Genomic DNA, 27577 nt, shown 5'->3' on the forward strand with positions numbered 1-27577 from the left:
ATATATATTTTGCTCATTTTTCAAATGCATCCATACTTACTGGTAACTTTCTAAATAGTCTAAATAATTGTAGATTCGATTTGCTTTTTATTTCATTCCGTGCAAAAGTTGTATTTTTGCCTTTCTAATGTCCAACTGATAGATGGTTTATATACGGGTTTTTATTAGAAATTTTTATTTTTGCATCATGATCAGACAGTGGGGCCTGTAAAATTTCTAGTCTGTGAAATTTATTGAAGATTTCTTTGTAGCCAAGAGTGGGATTAAATTCTCATAAACATAGCATGGATGTTTCAAAAGAAGATGTATTTCTATTTAGAAAGTACATGATTCTGTATATATTAAGACGTCTGATGTATGTTTCATTAGACTCAATGTCATTATTTACCGAAAGTTTGTTGAACTTACATGCTGGATTGTCGGCAATATTCTTCCTGGTCCTTGGCATTGCCCTATGTTTTTCCTACTTTATTTTTAATCTTATAAGTCATTTTCATAGGATTCTGGGAGGCAGAAATCAGACATTCACAATCACAACTTCGTTTTACACTCAAGTCCCTAGAGAAGTCTTTCTCAAATGCAAGTATCGTAACAACACTTTTTGTCTAAAACTTTTAAAATATTGCATTTCCACTCCCTACTCTCTATCCCTTCCCGTGGTGCCCTTGGGATAGAAGGCAGACCCTTTAAAATGGCCAGGAGAGCCCTTCCAGTATGGATCCTGCTTGCCTCCTCCTCCTCCTCTCCTGACACTCCTCCCATGTAACTCGACCCATCAGGCATTGAGAAGCTGGGCCTGCTCCACTCTTCTCTCTTCCTTGCTGCATGATTTCTGCCCCTGCGACCCCATAACACTCAGAACATATTCCTCACCCTCTGCCTTCACTTAGATTCTGCTTGCCCCTTAGGACAGGGGTCCCCAACCTCCGGGATCTAACGCCTGATGATCTGAGGTGGAGCTGATGTAATAATAATAGAAATAATGTTAGTTACTCAGTCATGTCTGACTGTGCAACTCCATGGACTGTAGCCCGCCAGGCTCCTCTGTCCATGAGATTCTCCAGGCAAGAATGCTGGAGTGGGTTGCCATGCCCACTTCCTGACCCAGGGATCAAACCTTGGTCTCTCATTTTGTAGGCAGATTTCTTTACCATCTGAGCCATCAGGGAAGCCCTAATAGAAATAAAATGCCCAATAAAATAATGCACTTGAATCTCAAAACCGTCCCTCACCAGTCCACGGAAAAATTGTCTTCCGTGAAACCAGTTCCTGGTGCCAAAAGGTTGGGGAACCAGTGCTCTAGGTCTCAGCTTAGATATCGCTTATCACCCTAGAAAGAAAAGTGAAAGTGAAAGTCGCTCAGTCGTGTCCGACTCTGCAACCCCACGGACTATACAGGCCATGGAATTCTACAGGCCAGAATACTGGAGTGGGTAGCCTTTCCCTTCTCCAAGGGATCTACCCAACCCAGGGATTGAACCCACGTCTCCCACATAGCAGGCGGATTCTTTACCAGCTGAACTCCAAGGGAAGCCCAAGAATACTGGAGTGGGTAGTCTAGCCCTTCTCCAGCGGATCTTCCCGACCCAGGAATCGAACAGGGGCCTCATTCATTGTAGGCAGATTCTTTACCAGCTGAGCTATGAGGAAAGCCCTCCCACCCTTGAGCTGGGTCTATAACTCCTTCTGAATTCCAGCTTACTTCTTGTTGCTGTATTTAGTATTTATCTCCTTGTGCCATAATTGCTTCCTGTTTCAATTAGTTGTGAGTTCCTGTGCCCAGATATCAGGTCACATATTCATGGCTTAGAGAAGTGCTCTTCACAGAGTCAGCACCCAACAGAACTGGGCCAGGGTGAAGGCTACAGGAACACTTCCGGTCTCACTGTGTGTGGATCCATGCTGATGACCAGGCACCGGGCAGAACTGAGCTTTCAGGCTGAACACTTTGGACAAGTAACAATTAAAAGTATAAGTGACTTTTTTTATATACTAAAAAGTGTTATGCTCCGTGTCCGTGTCCCCTACCCGACCGAATGAACAAGTCCACCAAAGTAATGCAAAAGGCATAAAGGGAGTTTATTTTGTCCTAGCCTCTGACACAGCAGAATGCGGCTGGACCCCGAACAAAGAGGTATGGCGGTTTATATACAGTTTGTCCCTTAGTCCAGCAACAGGCATAGTTGGCACTACCTGATTGGTTACATGCGAAGCTGAGCTCATACATTCCCCTGATGCTGCTTCCTATGGTATGGAATGTTTAGCGCAGGAGCTACTGACCTCCTTATTTGGTTATGGAATGTTTAGCGCAGGAGCTACTGTCCCAGGTCCCTGATGTAGTTACACACCTCACTAAGTCTTCCGATAACCTAACAAAAAGTATAAGTGACTTTTAATTATTATTTTAATGTTCTTTAAAATAAAAACAATTATTTTCTGGTGGCAACCTAGAGGGATGGGATGGGACGGAAGGGTAAGAGGGAGGTTCAGGAGGGAGGGGCCATATGTAAACTTATGGCTGATTCATGTTGTTAAATGGCAGAAAGCAGTACAACATTGTAAAGCATACATTTTGTTTGGTTTCTTCACTTCAAGTCAAAGAATAAACTTTGCTACTCTATGTTGGACGGAAGCAAAGTCGCCCAAAGTTAATTTTGATGTAATTGGATGTATTCATGGTTTGCTTCCGATGTGTGCTTTTGGACTAAGAAGTAGATTTCCATCTAAGGGATTCCATTTTTCACACTTAATCCACCAGGAACTTAATTATATGTAGAAAATGAAGCGGATGTCTAATTTTGTGAGTGGTTTGAGGGGCAAATCGAACTGAAAGACATTCTGGTTTGCCTCTTGGTTACCTCCCACGTGACCTTGGGAAATGCATTTCTTTCCCCTAAGCCTCAGCTTTCCTCACTTGCAAAAAGAGAGTAATCTCCCCCAACCTCAGAGTATTCTCATTTAAATCAAATGGTATCCATCACTCCCAGGGGCACAGTGCCTGCTATCAAGTAGGTGCTCAGAAATTCTGGTTCCACATGCTCTTCTAACCACATGAGTTATTTCCTATGACTTAGTTATTTCTTACGTGATAATCTGTTTAATGTTCGTCTTCTGAATGCACTGTGAGATCCATTTGTTTTGTTTTCTGATCTGTCTCCAGAACCATGAGTCCAGCCCACTGCAGGCTCTTTGTAAATATTTGCTGAATTCCTCATCAAGTGTCTCCTCTTCCCATGCCCTAGCTCTCATCTCTGCCAGCTACTGTCTGCCTTGTTAATTAATGGTTACTAAGAACAGTCTTAGGTGTAAGATTGATATAATTTTATTCACAATTTTGGGAGGAATAAATGAAGGCCAGAGTTATAAAGAAACTTTCAAAGTCCCTGACACTGGAAATGCCCCAAATCCAACTATTATTCTCTCACATGAACTATCCATGTTATAGGAATTCACCAAATACTCACTTTATCCATAGGACCCCTTTCATGATTTCGTACTCTGTAGAGTCGTATGTCAATTCAGCTCAGTTCAGGTCAGCCGCTCAGCTGTGTCTGACACTTTCCTACCCCATGGACTGCAGCACACCAGGCTTCCCTGTCCATCACCAACTCCTGGAGCTTGCTCAAACTCATGTCCATTGAGTCAGTGATGCCATCCAACCATTTCATCCTCTGTCGTCCCCTTCTCCTGCCGCCTTCAGTCATTTCCCAGCATCAGGATCTTTTCAAATGAGCCAGTTCTTCGCATCAGGTGGCCAAAGTATTAGAGTTTCAGCTTTAGCATCAGTCCTTCCAACGAATATTCAGGACTGATTTTCTTTAGGATGGACTGGTTTGATCTCCTTGCAGTCCAAGGGACTCTCAAGAGTCTTCTCCAACACCATAGTTCAAAAGCATCAATTCTTCAGCACTCAGCTTTCTTTATAGTCCAACTCTCACATCCATTCATGACTACTGGAAATACCATGCTGCTGCTACTGCTAAGTCACTTCAGTCATGTCTGACTCTGTGTGACCCCATAGACGGCAGCCCACCAGCTTTGACTAGACAAACCTTTGTTGGCAAAACATTTTTTGTCTCTTCTTTTTGATATGCTATCTAGGTTGGTCATAGCTTTTCTTCCAAGGAGCAAGTGTCTTTTAATTTCATGGCTGCAGTCACCATCTGCAGTGAATTTGGAGTCCAAAGTCTGTCCCTGTTTCTATTGTTTCCCCATCTATTTGCCATGAAATGATGGGACTGGATGCCATGGTCTTAGTTTTCTGAATGCTGAGTTTTAAGCCAGCTTTTTCACTCTCTTTTTCCACTTTCATGAAGAGGCTCTTTAGTTCTTCTTTGCTTTCTGCCATAAGGGTGGTGTCATCTGCATATCTGAGGTTACTGATATTTCTCCCAACAATCTTGATTCCAGCTTGTACTTCTTCCAGTCTGGCATTTCTCATAAAGTACTCTGCATATAAGTTAAATAAGCAGAGTAACAATATACAGCCTTGACATACTCCTTTCCCAGTTTGGAACCAGTCTGTTGTTCCATGTCCAGTTCTAACTGTTGCTTCTTGACTGGTGTACAGATTTCTCAGGAGGCAGGTCAGGTGGTCCATATATTAAAATGGATAACCAACAAGGACCTATTGTGTAGCACAGGAAACTCTACTCAATGTTTTGTAATTGCCTGTATGGAGAAAGAATCTGAAAAAGAATGAATATATGTATAACCGAATCAGTTTGTTGTACACCTGAAATTAACACAACATTGTAAAACAACTATGTTCCAGCATAAAATAAAAAAAAGAAAGGTAGAAAAAAACAGTAAGTCAGAACCTATGAGAGAAAGGAATCAGAAAAGAAATATATATGTGTGTGTGTATATATATATATACACATAAATATACACACACATATATGTATATAAATATAACTGGAAAAGACATATATATATATATAAAAACTGAATTGCTATGCTGTACCTCGGAAACTTACACAATATTATAAATCAACTACACTTCAAATTTAAAAAAGGAAAGAAAAGGAAGAGACCACAGCTCCCTCTCCGGGGATACCCAGAGAGAAGGTATCTTTCTACAACTCAGGAAGAAAGCTCTCCCCAAGAACCAAATTTCCTGGCACCTTTGACTTCCCAGCCTTCAGGAAGTTAAGAAATAGATATCTGTCGTTAAAAAAAATATATATATATGTATATATGTCAGCTTACCTTGCTTGTCTAGTCTTGCTGGGGACTGAGAAGTAAGAACATGTCTTTTCAAGATAGAATTGTGTGTTCATCGTGGCTGGGAAGGTAGAAGGGTGATCCTGGGAAAGTAAGAAAGAAACATGATTGGTTAACCATTTCCCTTCATCCCACAATGGACAGTTACAGGAGTGTCCAGGCCCTGATTGCCACAACAAAACCGGTCAGCTCCCAGTAAGGGGGGAGTGAGTGAAGTGAGTGAAAGTCGCTCAGTCGTGTCCGACTATTTGCGACCCCGGGGACTAAACAGTCAATGGAATTCTCCAGGCCAGAATACTGGATGGATGGCCTTTCCCTTCTCCAAGGGATCTTCCCAACCCAGGCATCGAACCCAGGTCTCCCATATTGCAGATGGATTCTTTACCTCTGAGCCACAAGGGAAGCCCAAGAATACTGGAGTGGGTACCCTGTCCCTTCTCCAGCGGATCTTCCTGATCCAGGAATCGAACCAGAGTCTCTTGCATTGCAGGTGGATTCTTCACCAACTGAGCTATCAGGGAAGCCCCATATAAAGAGTGACTTGGAAATGATGGTGAACACAGGTAGGGAAAAGGCTAAAGAATGACAAATGTTTCTTGTTAAATAGCAGCTTAGGTGCTAGATGGGATCCAGCCTCTCTCTCCAACGTTTATGCAGAGAAAGAAATTTAAAGAACAGAAAGAGAGGGAGGAAGGGGGAGCCAGAGAGAGAGAGGAGAAACACCACCAACCAAGCTACTTGGGCTTGGATTGGCCGCTGCATGACTCATTAGCTTTCCCGAGGAATGATCAAGAGTGTCATTAGGATGCATTAAGCATCGTCTAACAGGGCCTGGGGAGTGCAGGAAGGCTCTCTCGCTCCTGCATAATCGATGCCGATTACTCAAAACTTGCTCCTCTCGGAATATCCTCACCCCATTAGCACGAACCCTTGTCTCTCACATACAGACTTTCACCTCATCCCTTGAGTCTTTCCTCTGGGGATGGAGGAAGCCCCGGGCTTTCCAGAACAACCACCCTGGACTCCTCAACTGCGGAGGGAAGAAGGACAGGGCGGCATTAAAGAGCTTCCTCAATGTATTTCTTGTATCAGCTCGTTCCGTGGGGCGCCGGATGTTTGGGTTGGCATCCGTGTCCTTCTCGCTCTGCCTCTGGCCTTTCACCTCGTCTGCTTAAATCCCTCCTACACAGCCATCCCTTTGCCTTCAGGCCGGCTTGGTCCCCTCCACCCCTGCTCCCCCTCCCCGCTCCCCCTTCCCTCCTCCCTATCTCATTTTCTGTCCCTTTAAATGAGGTCACCCTGACTGAATGAAGGACAGGAGGCCCAGAAGAGGTCAGACATTAGCACTGCTATAACTGCGCTGCTACTGAAACTGGGCAAACCCATCCATCACTGGCTCCACCACTCCATTAGGCCTCCCGTGAAATATGCCCTGCTCTGAATCGCATAGCCATACATCTCCCGGTCTAGACACCTTCCTGTTGTGTGAAGATCAATGCCGCACGGTCGTGCATCATGTGTCATCCGGTAGCCCTCACTCTAATAACTGTGCCTCTTCTCTAGTCTGCAGGATAAATTATGGCTCTGAGAAAGTACTATATTATTCAGCAACCTTGGTCACTAATGGATTATTGGGTTTATTGGTTGATAATATGAGCTCCCTTTCTCTCTGGCTTTCTTTCCCCCTCCCCTCCGTTTTTTGGCCGAATCTCGCTTTTATTTATTTATTCCTCTCTATTTCTATTTGATTTGGCCCAGGCGTTGAGTGATGGTTGCTTTAGACTTCTGTCAACATATCCCCTGAATCAAACCCCGAAAAAGGATGATGCTCTGAGATAAGCCCAATCAGAAAGAATTCTCTGTGGTCACCTGTGAAATGATGGACTGAGTCCAGGGACGTTTTGTTTTGGCTTCGGTTTGCTGAGGCTTCCGTGGAGGTGCTTTCTAATCGGAGGGCAGCTTTAGAGAACCAAGTTCAAGTTGGGCACCCGGAGAGGCACGTGTCCCATGAGTCTCAGCGTCACAGCCTCCTTCTGCACGGGCTTTTCTGCGTCTCTGATTACTTCCATTCAGCACTGCAAGATGCTGATAATTGCTATGGTAACACTGACTCTTAGCTTTCCTCTCTGGAAAATGGGTCAGGGGGGTGGAACTCAAGTGGACACAAAAGGAGGAAGAAACCAATTAGAGGGAAGAACTCTGAAGGTTTAAGTGTTAATGCTGACCCATATTAACTCTGGGGGAGAAACGATGGTTTCCAATTAGTAACTTTTGAGAACAATGAAATTTTACACTTAAAATGGTAGGCTTCCCTGGTGACTCAGTGGCCAAGAATCTTTCTGCCTACCAATGCAGGTGGCCTTCCAGCCCTCATCCAGGAAGATCCCACATGTTGCAGAGCAACGAAGCCCACGCGCCCCAGCTATTGGGCCAATGTGACCTTTCATGTTCTGTCCACTCTTTAGATGCTGTGATTTTATGATATATATGGCAAATAGCACTGTTTGAGACACTTTTTAAAAGACATAATTTTCAGCAGTAATCACTGGGAGGGAGATGTGGTTGACCACAGAGGCTCTGAATGCCTTTTTCCCGTGTGTTACTTCATATCTGGGTTCCCAGGGGTAGATGCTTGTTCTGATGCTTGTTCTTTCCATTGTTCTGCTCAACTGTGCTTCTGAACAAGAGCACCAGGGCAGAGTTAGGACCTGGGCAACGCTGGAAAGGGAAGAAGCAGCGGGAGCCAGAGGCTCAGAAAAGATCTTCATCTGATCCTCAAAACATGAACCATGTAGCCATTTCCCCAGTTCACTCAAAGCCTAAAGCCACTTGCAAAATTCTCTCTCTGACCTCACATATTTCTCTTGTCCCCTCAGTTCTCAGGCCGAAGAGCCCTGCCCTGGGGCCAGCTAGGGCCTTGCACCACTTCAGGGCCTAAGAGTCTGAATGTATCTTATTTATATGTTGATTTTTTTAATTAATAGACTTATTTTTAAAGCACTTATAGATTTACAGAAAATTTTAGCAAAAAGTACAGAGCAATTCCCATATAGAGAATTCCTATATCCCCTTCCCTTCCCTTAACATAGTTTTCCTTATTATTAACATCTTATATTAGTTTGATACATTTGTTACAACTGATGAGCAAATAGTGATTCATCATTATTAAGTAAAAGAAGGTGGCATCTGGCCCCATCACTTCGTGACAAATAGATGGGGAAACGATGGAAACAGTGGCAGACTTTATTTTCTTGGGCTCCAAAATCACTGAGGACAGTGACTGCAGCCACAAAGTTAGAAGATACATGCTCCTTGGAAGAAAAGCTATGACAAACCTAGACAGTGTATTAAAAGGCAGAGACATCACTTTGCTGACAAAGTTCTGTGTAGTCAAAGCTATGATTTTCCTAGTAGTCATGTACAGATGTGAGAGCCGGAACATAAAAAAGGCTGAGCACCAAAGAATTGATGCTTTTGAACTGTGGTGTTAGAGAAGACTCTTAAAAGTCCCTTGGACAGCAAGGAATTCAAACCAGTCAATCCTAAAGGAAATCAACCTTGAATATTCATCATAAGGATTGATGCTGAAGCTGAAGCTTCAATACTTCAGCCGCCTGCTGGGAAGAGCCAACTCATTGGGAAAGAAACCCTCATGCTGGGAAAGATTGAGGGCAGGAGGAGAAGGGGGTGACAGAGGATGAGATGGTTGGATGGCATCACTGACTCAATGGACATGAGTTTGAGCAAGCTCCAGGAGTTGGTGAAGGACAGGGAAGCCTGGTGTGCTGCAGTCCACGGGTCACAGAGTCAGACACGACTGAGTGACTGAAAACCAGCAGCAATTTGTTAAGTAAAGTGAGTGGTTCATGTTAAGTTTCACTCTGTTGTACATGCTGTGGTATCTGACAAACGTTATCTACCAGAACAGCATCTTACAAAGTAGCTTCCCAGCCCTGACAACTGTCTGCGCTCCATCTATTTAACCCTCTATCTTTTTCCCCAAGCCCCTGGAAACCATTGATCTTTTTAGTGTCTCTATAGTTTTGCCTTTTCCAGAATGTCTTACAGTTGAAATCATGAAGTATGTAGCCTTTTCAGGTTGGTTTCTTTCATTAGCATTGGTTTTTCCTTCCGGTCTTTTCATAGCTCAGTAGCTTATTTCATCTTCTCACTGAATAGTATTCCACTGTATGAATGAACCACAGCTTATTGATCCATTCAGAATCTTACTGAAGGTCATCTTGGTTGCTCCAAGTTTTTGTCGTTATGAATAAAGGTGCTAAAATCACCCACATGAAGGTTTTTATCTGGATGAAAAATTTCATCTCTTTAGATAAATACCAAGAATTGTGATTGCTGGATCGTATGTTAAGGGTATGTTCAGTTTCATAAGAAACTTCCAAACTCTTTTCCAAACAAACTGTACATTTTGCTTTTCCACCAGGAACAAATTGGAATTCTTGTTGTTCCACATCCTTGCCAGCATTTGGTGTTGTCAGTGTTTTGGACTTTAACCATTCTGGTACATGTGTAGTGAGATTACATTGTCATTGCAATTTGCAAATCCCGAAAGATATGTTGCGGAGAAGGCAATGGCAGCCCACTACAGTACTCTTGCCTAGAAAATCCCATGGATGGAGGAGCTTGGTGGGCTGCAGTCCGTGGAGTTGCTAAGAGTTGGGCACGACTGAGCGACTTCACTTTCACTTTTCACTTTCATGCATTGGAGAAGGAAATGGCAACCCACTCCAGTGTTCTTGCCTGGAGAATCCCAGGGACGGGGGAGCTTGGTGGGCTGCCGTCTATAGGGTCGCACAGAGTCGGACACGACTGAAGCGATTTAGCAGCAGCAGCAGCAAAGATACGTTGAGCATCTTTTCATTTGTTTACTTGCCAATTTTGTCTTTTTACCGTCACAGTCCAGGTTTCTGCCTCTGCTAATCAGGCTCCAAGTCTCCCAGTATCCCCAGGAAACTTGCAAATGAAGTTGCCTGGGCAAAGGTGTCCACCCTTCCTAAGAGAGAATGTTTGTGTGAGTGGGGGAGGGGTGGGGAGGGAGAGGATAAGTACAATGCATGGGGTGCCTAAATGGGGCAAAACACACTTTATGCACTTTATTATGGTTTTCTATTTTAGGGTCACAACCATTCTACTAGATAGATGTGGCAATCCCCATTTTACTAGCAATTAATCTGACATTCACATTAAGTAGCTTGTGTAATTATGGAGTGAGGGTCTAAGCACGGAAGTTGGGTTTCTTATTCATGTTTGTCTTGTTCTTGGTCCATTGGCTTTCCACCGTAACACGTGCTTCTCTGGCAGCGGCAGCCCAGTCAAGGAACACCCTCCCTGTCCTTGATTCCCTTCTCACAACTTCCTCGGGGTACCAGAGGTACCAGTGGAAGGTGGCTGATGCCTCGTACTGAGCCTGCAGTGGGGCGTGTGGGACCCATAGATTCCTTTGCTGCATCAATGAAGAATGGAGCAGGGAGAGGGGCAGGGAAGTAGAATTGCAGCCAGATCTGTGTGAGCTACAAGCAATCTTGCAGTCATTTCTCAGTCTTCCCTGAGCAACCGTCCTCTGGTGCCTGGTCTGAAGGACTCTGTGCTGGTGTGAGGGCGTTAACCAGGAAAGAACATGGCTTTGCCACTAGCTTCCCCTCCCAAGAAAAGCCAATGCTCAGGTGGGCGTCCATGCCTGTCCCTATGGCCCAGCCTTTGAGGCTCAGGACACAGACCCACCATCAGCCCTGAAATCACAGATGCAGAAACATCCCTTTGTCCAAAGGAAAATCAACAGTGAGCATTTCTTTGCATCATCCAGGCATCTCCTCAGGTGAGAAAGGAAGTCTGTAGGGCTTCTGGAAAGGAAGCCAGCCTGCTGGACTGCCCAGGACACCCATTCCCCACGGGGAGATTGCTCTGCCTGCTTTTGCCGCCTCTCCGTGCCTGGCACTAATCTGTTGTTTGTTTGAACTTGACAGTAATGTATTTACCTAATTAGGAGATGTCAGAGTTCCCCAATATGTAACCGGGAGTTAGGATTTCCTGATGGCTTCCCAGGTGGCTCAGTAGTAAAGAATCCGCCTGTAATGCAGGAGACGTGGGTTCGATGCCTGGGTTGGGACGATCCCCTGGAGGAGGAAAGGGCAACCCACTCTGGGAAATCCCTTGGACAGAGGAGCCTGGCAGGCTACAGTCCTTAGGGTCGCAAAGAGTCGGACACGACCAAGTGACTGAGCAGGCACACACAGAGAATCAATCACAGGTCTGCCCCCCTGGTGAAAGCAGCTCAGGATATGAGGAGGCTCTGAGACCCTGGGTTCCAGCAGCCCCTTTCATGCCTTCCAGAAGTCTGATCACGCCCTCTGGCCCTTCTGTGCCTTGGCTTCCACTCCTTTAAAAGACAAGAAAGCAACCGCACCTGACTTCCCCTCCCACCCTCCGTGAAGAACCAAACGCATCATTCTGCTTGCACTTCTCAGAGGTGACAAACAGTGTCAGAGGAAGCCGCTTCCTACAGGGGAGCAATTTCTGTTTACATATGTGATGCCGCCCCCCGCGGAAATGCTGGCTGCCCCGTGGCCCGGCTGGGCGATCCGGAGAGAGTGTCATAGGGTATGGCTTCCACCTTCTGCCAAGAGAACAGATTTGCTGCCTGCTCTGAGGACAAATCCTTTACCAGAGGTAAGTCCTGGCACAGGTTCTCAGATTTTTCTTTTTTTTAAGTGGGGCAGGGTGGTAGGGTAGCTCTAAATCAGAGCCTGAGAAGCAGGGAGGGAACCATGCAAACAAAATCAACCGGATTCCAGGTCTGAGAGTAATGGGCTCCTGTGAAAACTCAATATTCTCCTTTAACCCGTGAAGGATGCAAATGAATGAAATCATGTTCTAGTAAAAGTAGAAGTCGAGGAGGAATCGGCCATAAAATGTTCCTGGTTGTAGGCATCTAGACGTGGAGTAAGTTTGCTGGGTGAAGTTCAGCAAGAGCCAGGGTGAATGAGAGGCTGCCTTTCACATACTCATGCCACTAGTTAGAAGGTGACCAGAGCTGTCATTTTCCACAATAGGATATGTAGATGACCACAAAAAGAGGTGTGTAGCTACTGGAGGTCTCATAAGATAACCTGGGGATTTCTCAGCTTCCGCGGTCTCCAGCAGAGAGTCCTCGAGGCTTTGGCAGCCAGAAACCTGCAATCAGCTGCGGGCTGTATCTCTCCCTCCAAGACACAGCCTCAACCGACCTCGGAAGCCCCTGCACAGATAGTAGCCCCCTTGCAAGACACAGTGGAATGGTCCTTAAGGTCCCCCCAGGTCTGCCCTGGTGGCTCAGTGGTAAAGAATCCGCCTGCCAGTGCAAGAGACACAGGTTTGATCCCTGGGTCGGGAAGATCCCTTGGAGAAGGAAGTGGCAACCCACTCCAGTATTCTTGCCTGGGAAATCCCATGGACAGAGGAAAAAGGGCAGGCTACAGTCCTTGGGGTCTCAAAAAGAGTCAGACATGACTTAGCAACTAAACAACAATGTCCTGTCAAGAACATGTGTCTTCCCTCTTCATCCATCCCTGAACTCCCCTGCTCAGGTGCATCAGTGACCAAACTGACCTTGGGAAAATATACATGAGGTTTTAGGGAACCAAGGGCCTGACCAGAGAGGGTGAGTTTATAACTACGTTTCCTACTGCTCAGGAATGAGCTAGACCGACTGACTTAGGAGCATGCCTTGTTGTTCTTCAGTCGCTCAGTTGTGTCTGACCCTTTGTGACCCCATGGACTGCAGCACGGCAGGCTTCCCTGTCACTCACTATCTCCCAGAGTTTGCTCAAACTCATGTCCATTGTACCAGAAAAGTACAGACCTGATGAGAATGATCTGGAACACGGGGAGATGGAAATGAGGAGATAACGTCCGACCAGAAGGTATGTGTTTTTATTAATATCTCCAAAAAATAAAAAAGAGAGAAGCAAATGCATGTCCAGAATGGGGCTCTTACTTTCAACCTGACAGGCTGTCCTTCTCACCTTGACCATGGGGTCCACCCAGCTCACCGTGGTCCACAGAGTGGGCGGCTTGACACGTAAGAGGTACAGACGCCATGTTGGAAAAGGAAGAAAAATAACCCAGGTCTGCGCCTCCAACCTCCACACAGAGCACGTTTTGGGGGCCCGGCACATCGATGTCAGAAAGCCTGAGGTGTACTCATCACTGTGCGTGCCCATTCAGAACCTGGTTCCAAACGGTCCGGGCTTCATTCTGGGTCAGAAAATTCTCCCTTTAATTGAATATCTTCCTCTCCTACAAATTCTTGCACCAGAAGATATTTCTATGTTGGTATTTCTAGTATTTCGGCCCAAGGAAGGGAGTCAGGTGGCCACAAGAGTAAAGGATGGCTTGACTTTTTATCTCCCTGCAATTTGGTGTGGTCATTTGCCAAGTTACCCTCAGCACCCTAGGACTAAATAAATATATAGAATTAAATCATATCTGGATAAATCCTAAGCCTAGAATACTCAGACAGATTATTTTAAAAGACCTGTTCCAGAAAGGAACAGAATAGTAAATACAGGTATTTCAAGAAAACTATCATGGCAACCTGGCAGCCGGAGGTCATACAATGAACCTGGAATCTAATCTTGAAGGGCAGTTGCCTCAGAGCAGTATGTTTTACAACCAAACATTCTTGTCATCCCTTCTGTCCCCAAGATAGACAGACGTGTGATATTCTGGAAAGCGCGGAATTCTGGAAGCCTTGGACAAAGCTGACCTGGATCCTAATGTTGAATCTGGTATTTACTAATTGTGTTGCCTTGGGCAAGATCCTTGAAGATCTTCAACTTCCACTGTTATGAAACCAGAATAATAATGTCTACAATTAAGCTGTAAATGCTAAAGAAATGATTGCTGTTAGGATGAGAATAATAATTATCACTACATCGATGCATCATTGTTAATGATAAGACATCCTTTCAAATTAGAGGAAAGGAAGACCACAACAGAGATCTTAAGGAAACAGAAGATAGAATCTGGTCTCTGAATTTGGACTTGCCCCAGGGCATTCTGATGTCTTGGAAAGACGTCTCCGAATTGGAGGAAAGAAGCCTGCATAAAGAATGCTAACAAACAGGACTAAAATTTCAAAATTTACACATGTTAGACCAACAAATGCAAAAAGACATAGAAATACTGAGGAGATCCCTTAGTCGATGCTGCCAAAAATGCTATTATGTATTCACCCAACTGGAGTTCCTTCTAACAAACGGCCACGGAGCATATGGCTACCTTGGGCATTTTTTCATTATCGCCGAGTGTGTCTGCAGTCCCATGTCGCTAAACTCCATCTGTATCTCTGTCAATGGAAGAAATTTCCATCAGGAAATATCAGCAGGAATCAGGGGAAAGACCTTTCCAATTTACCAAGATCAAAGGAAGTAACGGCAGGGTTCCCCTCCATCCGCCTTCCTTTTTCCCCAACTCCAGCCAAAAAAATGTCTTATTTTCTTGCCCAAAGATTATCCCATCAGCCTCCACTGTGTGCTCAGGGGAAGCCCCTGGGTGGTCCCCGGGCTTGTGGTGCTGCCCATGATGAACAAGTCTGTATTCTGGGTCACGGGAGCCCTTCCACTCCCTCACTGGACGGTAATAAAGGGAAGAACAAGGGAGGAAGGGTCTCTGCCTCCTGTGAGCACTGCTCCGAGGGGTCATGAGAAGGAACAGCCCTGGGTATCTTGTTGATGCGCCCTGGTCTCTTGAACCTTTCCATCCTACACAGCATCCATGAGGAACAAGAGTGAGGTCATTTAAAAAAAAATTTTTTTTTTTTTTAATTTGGCTGCCTCAGGCTAGTTCCAGCACTCAGGTTCTTTTCCTAGCAGTGCGCAGGACTCCCTAGTTGTGGCACATGGTCTCAGAGGTTGCAACAAGCGGGCTTAGTTGCTCTGAGGCTTGTGAGATCTTAGTTCCCCGACCAGGGATTGAACCTGCGTGCCCTGCAGGTGGTTTCTTTACCACTGGACCAGCAGGGAGTTCCCCTGGGGCAGGTTTTGACCTTCAGGCAGTGATGCATGTACCTTGGTGGGCAGGTGGGTGGGTGGGGAGGGAAGCCTGTTCCCATGGTTGGACGTGGGGACAAGAGAAGGACAAAATGCCACTCTCGGACCTTCCGCTGTGTGCTTTGCAGTCTGACCATTGAGATTTCCGTTTCATGCTGAACAGTATGAGCCGTGCTCTCACGCACCATCCGCTCATATTTTTAACTATAGACTTAACCCACCGTCATGTCAATGAACTAGCTGGAAGTTAAGTATTGAATATGTGCTACTTTTAGAAAATAGAATCAGGATGTGGAACCGCCTCTCTCCCTGCCCCACTCAGTCTCTAAACACTGAACAGGGGGAGAGAGAAGGCACAGACCAAATGGATTATCTATTGACTTTTCCGGAGATGGTTTCCTTGTATTCACATATGTCAATTTATATGACATACTTATTTTTAAATGTACTTACATGCACAGTGATGTGAAGGATCTACTTGAGACCTCAGTGAACCATCTCAGCACTATCGCTCTCCGTCTACCTGAGAAAAAGGCTGTGGAAACATTGTCACCATTTCAGCCATCCCATTAACAACACAGGCTTCATTTAGGTGGTATTTGCCAAGAGAGTCTCACTGATTAAAAAACCTCCAACCAATTATCTTTGACTTCATAGAGCCCATAAGTAAGTGAAAACCAATTGCAATTCTCTCTGAGAAAGCTACAACGGAAAGAAAGATATTCAGCATGGATTTTGCAAGCTTGTCTATCTGAAAACCATGGCACCCCAAGACAAAGTTATCTCATCAGTGTCAGAGTACACAATCCACATGCCTCGACCAGCAAAGGACATCATAGGCCTAAGTCCTCACCATGGGCCTCCAGTCCATAACTCAGGCTAGAGGACAAGGGGGCCATCAAGACACCTGAGACCCAGCCTCTATTTTCACCCCAGCCTTGATTAACTTCCTTCTCACAGACCATCAGAAATTGCTATTATAACTACATTTCTTTGCTCTTCTACAAGACACTATATTCTCTCCTCCAGTGGGATATCTGGAGGTGCAAAGTGAAACACTGACTGATTTCTGTCCTGACCCCAAGCCTCTCCTGTCTTTTTCCCCAGTCCCTATATCACTTTGCCAGAATAACATGAAATGGCTACCAAAATCTGGTCTGTTTATCTACACAACTCTCTATTTATATATTTGCATTATCAATATGATGATAGATACATAAGCATCTCATTTTAATCTGACCACCTCCTGCTCCCCATTTAAGGTCCAGCTCTCATTCTGGAAATAAATTCTCCTTCCCCTAAACAATCCCAGGACCTTCTGCCTTCAGCACTTGATATGTAAACCCCTTTCCGTCTTAATTTACAATCACTTATTTCTATTGGTTGAATATACCATTTCTTAAGGATTAAATTGATCACTGTTTCTTGTCTTTCCACAGCACCTTTTTGTTTAACATCTAGAAGGTACCCACTAAGTGTTGATTAAGTAATGAATGAATAAACAGCTTTTAATTAGACAAAATAAACACAGGGTATCATTTATAATAGAGAAAAACCTATGTTCCATTCCTACAAATGGATGGAAGATAAGGATATGATAGTGTGAACTTGGCCTGGCCGTGCACAGAAAAACAAATGCAAGGAGCTCAAAGAGAACAGACTGCAAAATTCCAAGCTCTGTTCTCTCTACCGCCTCCCCATCTCCTGAAATTACTTCTTGCCACAATGATATAGGACTCACGCCGCTCTCTGGGATACCCCATCCATCTTCAGGAGCCCATAGTCACAGGAAAAAGGGAAAAGGAGAAAAAAAAAAAACCTAAGCACGATTCACCATTGGTTTTGATCCCCAGCCAAGGCCTTCCACCCGCAGAAATCTCCCAACTATCACATTTCTACTGCTCTGGCCGATAACGAAGATAATTGTTCCATCCACTTTGTCAAAGCTGAAATGAAAAGAGGGCAAAGCAAAATGATGCCATCGTAAATCACAGGGCTGAGACAACCAAAGAGGGACAAGATAGCAACTTCATTAAGGGTTATGTATGGTGCCATTAAGTTGGCGGGGGGTCACCTTTCGTGTCAGGCCTGGCCTCTGTGATGCATTGCCAGCTCTTCTTTCCAATAAAATTAAACGGAGATGTAAAACTGATTAGGGCCATGTTTGCTCCAGCCCGTGGCAAAGGGAATAGCACAGGGGCTCACTGACGGAAGATTGCCCCTGATGCATAATGACAGCGATTCCTCTTCCTGGTCATTTCATTGCTTGACCTTGCCCATTAAAAGAAGCCCGGCTGCGTGGGAGGAAGAGCCCCTTCATCTCCCGTCACTCCATGACCCCATGGCAGCCCCTGTCCCCTGACCACTGGGCCTCATACTAACAACAAGACCAGAAATGCTGCCAGCTGGGGTTGGGGGAGTGGTGGCTGGTTCCCGTGGATATGCATTGTGGACCACGATGTTGATCCACGGGAACCACGTTAGCATTTCCGTAAACAGCTCAACTCCTCCCAGCGGGCTGCAGATAATTCTGCCCTCCACTCTCTTTCAGACACTGACACGCTGAAAGTTAGGGGCTGGCCTGCTCCGTCTGAGCCTCACACTCACAGTCCAGGGTTTCTCTGTGTTATCTCAGACCTTGCTGAGGTGTGGAAGCTGCATAAGAGGGACTGAATTTATCCTTACAATCCCAAATTACGCCCTTCAGCGCTTTCTGAACTCTACAATTTGGGCAGTTTCCATAGAACCAAACTCTCCCCATTGTTTAGTCAACAAATAATTATTTGGGGTCTTGTTGTTGTTGTAGTCACTAAGTTGTGTCCGACTCTTTGTGACCCCATGGACTTTAGCCTGCCAGGCTCCTCCGTCCATAGGAATCCAGGCAAGAATACTGGAGAGGGTTGCTATTTCCTTCTCCAGGGCATCTTCCCGACCCAGGGATCGAACCTGTGTCCCCTACATTGGCAGGCACATTCTTTACCCCTGAGCCACCCAGGAAGCCCATTAGGGTCTTTTGGGCCCCAAACACTGTGCCAGACATCAAGATCAAGTGGTGAGACAGGCATTCACGCTCCTGCCGTCACACAGCTCACGGTCAAGTGAAACTTTCCACTGAAATAATATCAACAACTCACTCTGATGAAAGGTTTACCATAAGCCAAGCATTGTTCTAGGAATCTACCTGTATTAAACTCATTTAATATTCACAACCATAGAGGATGATTTTTATTCTTATCATCATTTTACAAAGAAGGAAACAGGGGAAGATAGGGCCTAAGTAACTTGTCCTGAGAAGCATGTGAGGTACGTGGTGGAACCAGGATTTCAGGTGCTGTGACCTGAAGCCAAGAACTAAACCTGAAGGAAAATGCTTCATTAATAGTTTCTACGTCTTCTCTGTCTTCTCCCGACCCCCATGAATTTGCTGATACATTTTATATCACCTTCAAGAAGAAAGAGTATATTTTTAGCAAATGGAATTCCAAGCTATTTCTCCATTTTCCTATAGCTTAGGTTTGCCAACAGATAAATGCCATTTATATTTATCCCAGTGTGGCAGCCCATGGGGTCACAAAGAGCTGGAGATGACTTAGCGACTAAATAACAACACATCCCAGTTAATAAACATTTTATGTCACAGGATGTCAGGTCCTATAGCATTTTTTGCCTTGAATTCACTTGATGTCTGAAGTTGATATTTTATGGTATATAGATATATGGGAAAATGGGTAATGCTTATTTATCCATCCTCAAGCTTTATATCCTGATCTGCTGCTGGCCAAAATGATGGCAAATAGTCATAAAAAAAACACAGACAAACAGGGCATCAGGAAACAGCTTCGGCCGTGGCTGTGGTCTTCTCGGTGTTACTGGCTCTTCCTCCTTTTCTCAGCCTAACAGTGGGGAGCAGACGACAGGACCAGTGATTCTCCGGCCACTGTCTTCAGGAATCACAGCTGTGACGGGCGCACGTCGACAGCACCTCATTTCCACATTCGCTAGTATGCATATGACCTCACTGTCACAGCCACCTCACCCAGCAGTGAAGAGAGATCCACCCATTCCAGACTCATCAGAATTTTGCGGCCTCAATGTCTGTCTGTCTGTCTTTGTCCCACCACTTTCTCGGCCCTGAGGGAATCCAGGGATTTCAGCTGCCCTGAGTGGGAGGATTGTGAACGATCAACAGCAGGCCCTCTGCCAACAAAGTGACCAGGCCAGAAAAGGACTAAGTTAAGCCAGACGGTCTCCACTTACGGCATCTAAACGTGACCCCGTGTCCAGGGGGAAGAGTCAAAGGCTTTGGATAAATGAAGACGAGGACTCTGCCCATTTCCCACTTGATGAGTCACGTGATGTGGAAAGAGAAGTCCCAGCAGCCCACCCAGCCGCCCACCCTGCAGACCAGAGGCAAACCCGGAGCAAGCCTGCCCCCGTTGCAGTATCACACCTTCCTGCCCCCTCCCGCTGGCTTGTCCACCCAGGCCCTAGACCCTGAGCTCTCCTGCGAATGGCCAGAGGGTCATTTCCCACACCGGAAGGTCCTGACACCTTTTCTTTGCCTCAAGGGCTCTAGTAAGTAATTTTTCATTTATACGGCACATTACAGCTTTCACAGAATTTCAGTCGGACTGTGACCATACAGCCTGTGAGGTGGATTCCAGACGAGGAAAGCCAGGCTCGGAGATGTGCTCGAGGGCACTCAGCACTTCAGTCACAGAGCTGGCCTGGAGAGATGGGCGGTCTGCTTCCGCAGGAAGAGAATTTGCACCCCTGCCTGGCAGAAGAGGCAAGTTTCCCTTGAGCCCCGTCTGCATAGCACCCTCCAGTCACACCAGCACCCCTGGACACCAGGACTGCTTCCCGGAAATGGCCAAGGAAGCAGACAGGGGCCTCCACCTCCTAGCCTGCCCCACACCCACCTCTAATGACCTCAGGTCCCTGGGACATGACCTTCCCTCCCTCTGCCCGGGCTGGCGGCACCCATGTGGGGCTGGATGCAGAGGTAGCCCAGGCTAGCAAAGCTCATGGCCAGAGCAGCTATGAGCCAGGCATCTGCACTGCCTCTTAGAAGAAGTAAGATCAGCAGGAAATGGTCATTGTGAGCATCTTCATGAAAGACGTGTTAGTGATCCTTCCCCTCCATCTGCCCTGCAGAAAACACATGGGGTTTGGGTCACTCCCTTACGACTCCTGGAGCAGAGATGCTCAAAGTAGGGGATGTCTCAGCCTCCTCCCCTTCCTGCTTCTTATCCCTGTTCAGTTCAGTTCAGTCGCTCAGTCGTGTCTGACTCTCTGCGAACCCATGGACTGCAGCACACCAGGCCTCGATGTCCATCACCAACTCATGGAGTTTACTCAAACTCATGTCCATTGAGTCGGTGATCCCATCCAAGCATCTCATCCTCTGACATCCCCCTTCTCCTCCTGCTTTCAATCTTTCCCAGCATCAGGGTCTTTTCCAATGAGTGGTTTCTTCCCATCAGGTGGCCAAAGTATTAGAATTTCAGCTTCAGCATCAGTCCTTCCATTGAATATTCAGGACTGATTTCCTTTAGGATGGACTTGTTGGATCTCCTTGCTGTCCAAGGGACTCTCAAGAGTCCTCCAACACCACAGTGCAAAAGCATCAGTTCTTCAGTGCTCAGCTTTGCCTTTCTTATGCCTGTACTCTGGTCTAATTCAAAATTATGTGAACAAGGGTGGCCTTATGTTTAAAAAAATAAAGTCTCGGAAAGAAAATACCTAAAATTGGAGTACCCATCCAAGCAAAAACAGATGGGTGCCTCATGGTGAGCAACGCTTTCAAGGAAGACAAACTTTTATGATTCAGTCAACAAACATCAGCTTTCACTCTCTGTGATGAACTAGGCTGGAGGAAACATAAAGGACAGGATGCTTCCACTGCTCTTAGAAAGGCCTCCCTGGGGTCCCTGGAAACTGCCAGGAGGGGGTCCCTGGAAACTGCCAGGAGAGAGTCCTTGTGCCTCAGTCCAGAGCAGCCCCCCACTGGCTGCCTAAGTAGGGGTGCAGGGTGGGGGAGGTGGTGCTGGAGCAAAGAGAATGCAGGAAAATGCTAGAATCGCTCCCAGGCCCTTCTCACTCATGTCCCCTGAGCCAACAGGACGGCAAATCCCTGGAAGCTGCTCGAGACTGCCTTTTCCTCTGTCCTTATTTAATTTGCCTAAAGGATTATGGCCCACGAGGCCCCAAAGCCGTACGTGACCCAGGGTGTCGCATGGCCCAGCTGTCTGCTGCCCACCCATCACCTCCCGTCCCCAGCTGTTTCTGCCCAGCCCTTGGCCTTGTTCGGGAGTTTCAGACGATGTTCTGAGCTGTCCTCGGAGTCCACTGAGGCACATCAGCTCCCACTGTCGGGCTGTGAGGCGACCGAACGGGAAGCCTTGAGCCTTCCAGCAGCCCCACCCCACTCCCCACTCCACCCAGGCAGAGCAGCCCCATTTTTTTCCATCGGTCGTCCTGGGTGAGCTGGGGGTTGTGTTTGGAGAAGGGATCTTCCCGGGTAAAACAGAAGCCACTTTCGAGAACCCCTGAGGAGGTTATCCGAGGTACTTTCCAGCTTGGATATTTTGTGAAGGATGATTTTTCTTTGATGAAAAGAATTCGTGAAGAGTTTACCCTCACTTTGATCCCAGGGAGATTCTCCCCAGAAGTCCCTCACCTCCTTCCTGGGGGTGTAGTTCAAGGAAAATAGCCAAGCCCCTTGTCTCCTAGACCCAGGTCACTATTGACCCACCCAACCAGCGTCGATGGAGTAACTATTGGGTGCCAAGCTGGTTGCCAGCTATGAGTCAGCGTCCTCTCAAGAATCAGGTTTTCTGGAAATTCCCCACTGCCTGCTGTTTAACACCACAGGGCTTTGGGTCAGACTGACCTAGGCTCCAGACATAAGTCATCATCTGTGCATCCACAGGAGGTGGCCGGGTCTTTCTGAATCCCTGTCCTTGTCTGTAAAAATAAGGTCGTAAAGATCAAATAATGACGTTGCTAAAATTATACAGTGTAGCCAGTGTGAAAACACTTAACACATGGTCAGCACTCCAAAAATGTCAGTGATGTTTCCTTTTGGGTTAAATCCGTCTCAGCTGAACTAGTTCAGCTCCCTGTAAACTGCTCTAACTGCAATATGACCCATTCACTCCATCTTCTGCCTTGAACCAAGGGATTTTGCTTCAGCCTCTGGATCCTTATTCATGCCTCCAGGTAAAATTCAAAGGCCATCTGCCCTCTTGTGTGTGTGCGCGTGCTCAGCCGTATCTGACTCTTTGTGACCCCACAGACTGTAGCCTGCCAGGCTCTTCTATCCATGGATTTCCCAGGCAAGAATACTGGAGCAGGTTGCCATTTCCTCCTCCAGGGGATCTTCCAGACTCAGAGATCAGACCTGTGTCTCTTGCATCTCCTGCATTGGCAGGGGGATTCTTTACCACTGTGCCACCTGCGAAGACTCATCTCCTCAGTTAAGGCTTTCTTAATTCTCAGACACAAAAGGAAGCTGGTGATAGGTAGGGAAGCCTGGTGTGCTGCAGACCATGGGATCACAGAGTCGACACAACTGAGTGACTGAAATGAACTGAAGTGAAAAGGAAGCTTCCAAATCCCCAGGGCATACTTCTGTTCTTTCTGTTGTAGCATTTAATGCATTGTATTCATTCATGGTTTCAGGGAATATTTGTTGAGTGACTGCCGTATGCCAACCCTGTTCTAGGCCTCGTGGAAGACACCAGTGATGTGCAGACAACTGCTTGTCTGTGACGTTCTCTGATCCTCCCAGCCCCATCCCTCCGCACCCCCACCAATGAAGAATCTGGGAAGGCAGGATCCCACGACATTACTGGCCTAGCTAAGTGGCCTCACCCCTGAACAAGGTGAGTTTTCTCAAAGACTGGGCAAGAGGCAATTCTGGTAGCTGCGCCTATGGTCATGAAATGGACAAGAGCAGGTTTACTAGAATCTTCTTTAAACTGTGGGCTGGGAACCCACAAGAGTCTGGCGAAACCTGGGGTCAGCTCTCCCCATCTGTCTATCGCATCAGCCCAGGCCTCAGCTCTTTATCACCTGTATCTGCAACCGGCAACCATGGCAAAAGGAAGGAGCAGAGGAGACACAGGTGGACTGTAGGAGTGAATGAAGCGTGCAAATCTGAAACTTCACTGAACGGCTAGTGGCCCACGGAGACGCACGGGAACCCTAAGAAGACGTCAGGGACCCACAGCTGGGCCAAAGGGCCTTCCGACCACTGGGCTCAGCCCTTGGACGAGTCCCAGGGGCGCTGGAAACGAGAAGATGTTAGCAAGGATTTCTGTTGCGGCTCAAGCCCCTGCGCTTGTCACCTTTGGAGAAGACGTCACGGAAGGCAGCCCTGCCGTGGGGAACAGAAGTGGGGATGGAGCCCAGAGCTCTGGACACGGCTCCCTCCTCGACCAGTCACGGCCAAGCCAGGGACAAGATAGAAGGGAATGCGAATGCGAATGCTGAGTGGCTGAAAGGTTAAAATCCCTGAATCGCTGGGACAGCGTTGGCACTGGAGGGAGCTGCGGTTAAAGGCCACGGAGTGGAGACAGTGTCCACGAGAAGCTCGAGGCTGAACAGGCCCCAGGTCAAAGGCCGGCTCCTTCGGAGCACTGCAGTCGAAAGGGAGGGCTCGTGTGTGTGTGTGTGTGTGTGTGTGTGTGTGTGTGTGTGTGTGGTGTGTTGCCTGTTTATGTGTGCTTGTTTGTAGACTAGCTTGTGTGTGTATGTGTGTGTGTATATATGTCTGTCTGTATATGTTAGTGTATACGTGCATGTGTGTCTGTGTGTTTGCATGAGTTTGTGTGTGTGTGTGCGTGCGTTGTGTATGTTAGTGTGTGTGTCTGTGTGTTTGCATGTGTGTATATGTGTTTGTGTGTGTGTATTTGTGCTTGTGTTTGTTAATGTATGTGTGTCTGTGTGTGTGTGCATAAGTGTTTGTGTGTATGTGTGCGTACTTACACATCCGTGAAGTCAGGCAGCGTTGTTTCAGGCTGCGTCTGTTTCCAGCGTCTTCCATACTTTTTTATTATTGTCATTATTGGAGTATTATTGCTTTACAATGTTTTGTTAGGTTCTGCAGTACAACAACATGAATCAGCCGTAAGTATACCTATACCCTCTCCCTCTTGAGCCTCCTCCCACCCCTCTAGGTCCTCACTGGGCACCAAGCTGTGCCATACAGCAGCTTCCAACCAGCCATCTGTTTCACTCATGGTAGTATGTCTATGTCAATGCTACTTTTCCAGTTCATCCCAGCCTCCCCTTCCCTGCTGTGTCCACAAGCCTGTTCTTTATGCTTGCATCTCTATTCCTGCCTCACAAATAGGTTCATCTGTACCCATTTTTTTAGATTATATACATATGCATTAATATATGATATTTGTTTTTGTCTTTCTGTCCAGTGTCCTTTTTTTAGCTGAGTAACACCTGACAGTAAGTTAGGGAAAGCCAAGAAGAGGCAGAGGCATGGGTACAATGTTGCCATGGAGGCTTGAAGAAAAGCAAACCCAGAAGAGGGTGGGCAGATCAGCTTGGCCCATTAGAGACTTCTTGGAAAAGCAGCCATCAGTGTGACATTTGAGAACTGCTGTGATTGAGAAGAGTCACGGGTGCAAAGAGCTCTTACCCACAGTTTCTAGAGAGAAGTGCTGCTCAACAGGAGATTCCACCCAAACTCTAAAGTCAAAGAGGATTATCGTGACACTTCCCACCTGGCATAGCGCTGAGTACAGAGTTCCTTCTTCACACAGACCAGATAGATGAATGGATGAGTGGATGGATGGGAGGGTGAATAAATGAATGGGTGGATGGATGGGTAGATAGATGTGTGGATGGGTGAATGGATGGGTGGGTGGATGAATAAATAGGTGGATGGATGGATGGATGGATGGATGGGTGAATGGATGGGTGGAAGCATGAATGGATAGATGAATGGATAGGTAGATGGATGGGTAGATGGATGGATGGGTGGATGGATGAATGGGTGGATGGATAGATGAATAGGTGAATGGGTGGGTGGATGGATGAATAAATGAATGGGTAGATGGATGGGCAGATAGATGGGTGAATGGATGGATGGATAGGTGGATGGATGGATGGATGGGTGAATGGATGGATGGATGGGTGGATGGATGGATGGGTGGATGGATGAATGGGTGGATGGATGGGTGAATGGATGGATGGATAGGTGGATGAATGGATGGGTGGATGGATGGATGTGTGGATGGATGAATGGATAGGTGGATGGATGGATGGATAGATGAATGGATAGGTGGATGGATGGATAGATGGATGGATAGGTGGATGGATGAATGTGTGAATGGATGGATGGAAGGATGTGTGGCTGGATGAATGGGTGGGTGGATGGATGGGTGGATGGATGTGTGGATGGATGAATGGGTGGATGGATGGATGCATGAATGGATAGGTAGATGGATGGATGAATAGATAAATGGGTGGATAGATGGATGGATGGATGGATGGATTGGATCAAGGGAAGATATTTCAGGAAAAAAAAAAAAAAACCTTAGGACTGTGTAGGGAGTGGAGAAAGGAAGAGGAAGGGCACTGAGTGCCGAAGTCAAAGAGATGGCTCATCATGGCCACCTTCTCATCTACTGCACCCCTGAAGCACGCTGAGCCCTAAAACAGGCCTGCTTCCGGGGCCAGAGGATCCACCGTGGGTGGACTGACAACGCGTACACAAAGGGTGGTGGACAAGAAACAAGGCAGCTCAGGTAAAGGCCTGGCAATGGGACGCCAGGAAGGGATAGCCCAGAACAGAAGAGGAAGAGCCCCCATCACGAGGGTGCTTCACTCCAGACTCTGGCAGCAGGGCGAGGATGTGCAAGGCAGCCAGCCACCCACCCAACGGTCAGCGAAAAACCACCTCTGCTGGGGCTGCAGGAGAGGGGTCACCCCGGCTCCACCAGCCACCTCTCCCTCCCATCCCTTGCCTGCCCGCCCCACCCAGGCACTGATCTCGGAAGGATTCCTCTTCATGTCTTTATACGGACGAGTTAATGTAAACGATTTTCAACATAAGCATGTTTTTCTGCTCCTTCTCCCTGACCTTGGCATTTTCCTTCTCCATCCCAGGCTCAGTGCTGTCCTGTGGCCAGGTTCGCCTCTCATTTGTCAATGTTTTTATTGAATTTTCAAATGCCAGTAGTACACATAAATCAATGGCTTTCTTCTCCCTACTGGCATATCCCTGCCACATGTGGTCATTCATTTTTTTAATAAGTCCTCCTCTCCTTTCCCCCATTTATAAAAATGCATCGTGTTCCCCCACCACCGTCCATCACTCGGTGAGCTCGGCTATTTGTTGCCCCTGAGTGCTTATTCATCAACGTTTTCAAAAGCAAAATCACTCTTCGCCTCCCGCTCTTATTGTGCCATCAATCTTGACCAGGGGATCAATAAACTTCGCTTTTGCAATTTTTCCCCCACCCTCCTGAGCGGACTCTCTCCAAAGTGCAGTCTTTTTATTTACATTTTTAACTGATCGTCAGCAAGGCGGGTGGGGGGGTTGGTACGGCGATGTCAGGAGGCGAAGGGCTTTCATTTGCTCCCGAAGCAGCAATAACCATCCATGCATTGGTCATTTAACACGGTAACCCAGAGAAATTGATACTCGACTCTTCCCTGCCCGGGGTCCACCCGCATAAATCACTGCTTGAGGAAACAAAAGCCCTGCCCCTGTGTCTGGCTGGCAGGCAAGCAGGCAGGCAAGAAAAGAGGTGGAGTGACTCACCCACTCAAGTCTCCTTGGAGAGGAGGCACGCTGGTGTCCAGGGATTTTTCCGGCATTGTTTTATATGAGTTAAGGGAAATTTGAATTGAGAGAACCTAAAAGGCAGAGAAAAGAACAGACTGTGGAGTCTTCAATGGAAAGACGTATGAGATCAGACAGGTCAAGGGGCCTTGACCCAAGTGGCCCCTCCCATCTCCTTCCGGGTTATGGATGCCCCAAGGTCACAGGTCTTCTGCCTGCTCTGTGCCTGTTGCAGAGAAAGGGGATGATGCTTGAACTGCAAAGCTGCAGGCCAGCCAGTTGCTTAGAAAGTCAGAGGGAATTTCTTGCTGCTGCTGCTGCTAAGTCACTTCAGTCATGTCCAACTCTGTGTGACCCCATAGATGGCAGCCCACCAGGCTCCCCCATCCCTGGGATTCTCCAGGCAAGAGCACTGGAGTGGGTTGTCATTTCCTTCTCCAGTGCATGAAAGTGAAAAGTGAAAGTGAAGTCACTCAGTCGTGTCTGACCC

At 46.9% G+C, this 27577-nt stretch overlaps 1 long non-coding RNA gene across 1 annotated transcript; it reads right to left on the reverse strand.

Annotated features, from left to right (window-relative positions):
• LOC132658682 (uncharacterized) lies at positions 1 to 27219 on the reverse strand. Its single transcript, XR_009598607.1, has 4 exons — positions 27067 to 27219; positions 5212 to 5309; positions 2370 to 4688; positions 1 to 1992 (listed from the first exon to the last, which is right to left on the reverse strand). It is a non-coding gene; the product is annotated as an uncharacterized LOC132658682 (long non-coding RNA).
• Positions 27220 to 27577: the final 358 nt, after the last annotated feature.

This window comes from Ovis aries, chromosome 26 (assembly GCF_016772045.2).
Source record: "Ovis aries strain OAR_USU_Benz2616 breed Rambouillet chromosome 26, ARS-UI_Ramb_v3.0, whole genome shotgun sequence".
Classification (NCBI taxonomy): Eukaryota; Metazoa; Chordata; class Mammalia; order Artiodactyla; family Bovidae; genus Ovis; species Ovis aries.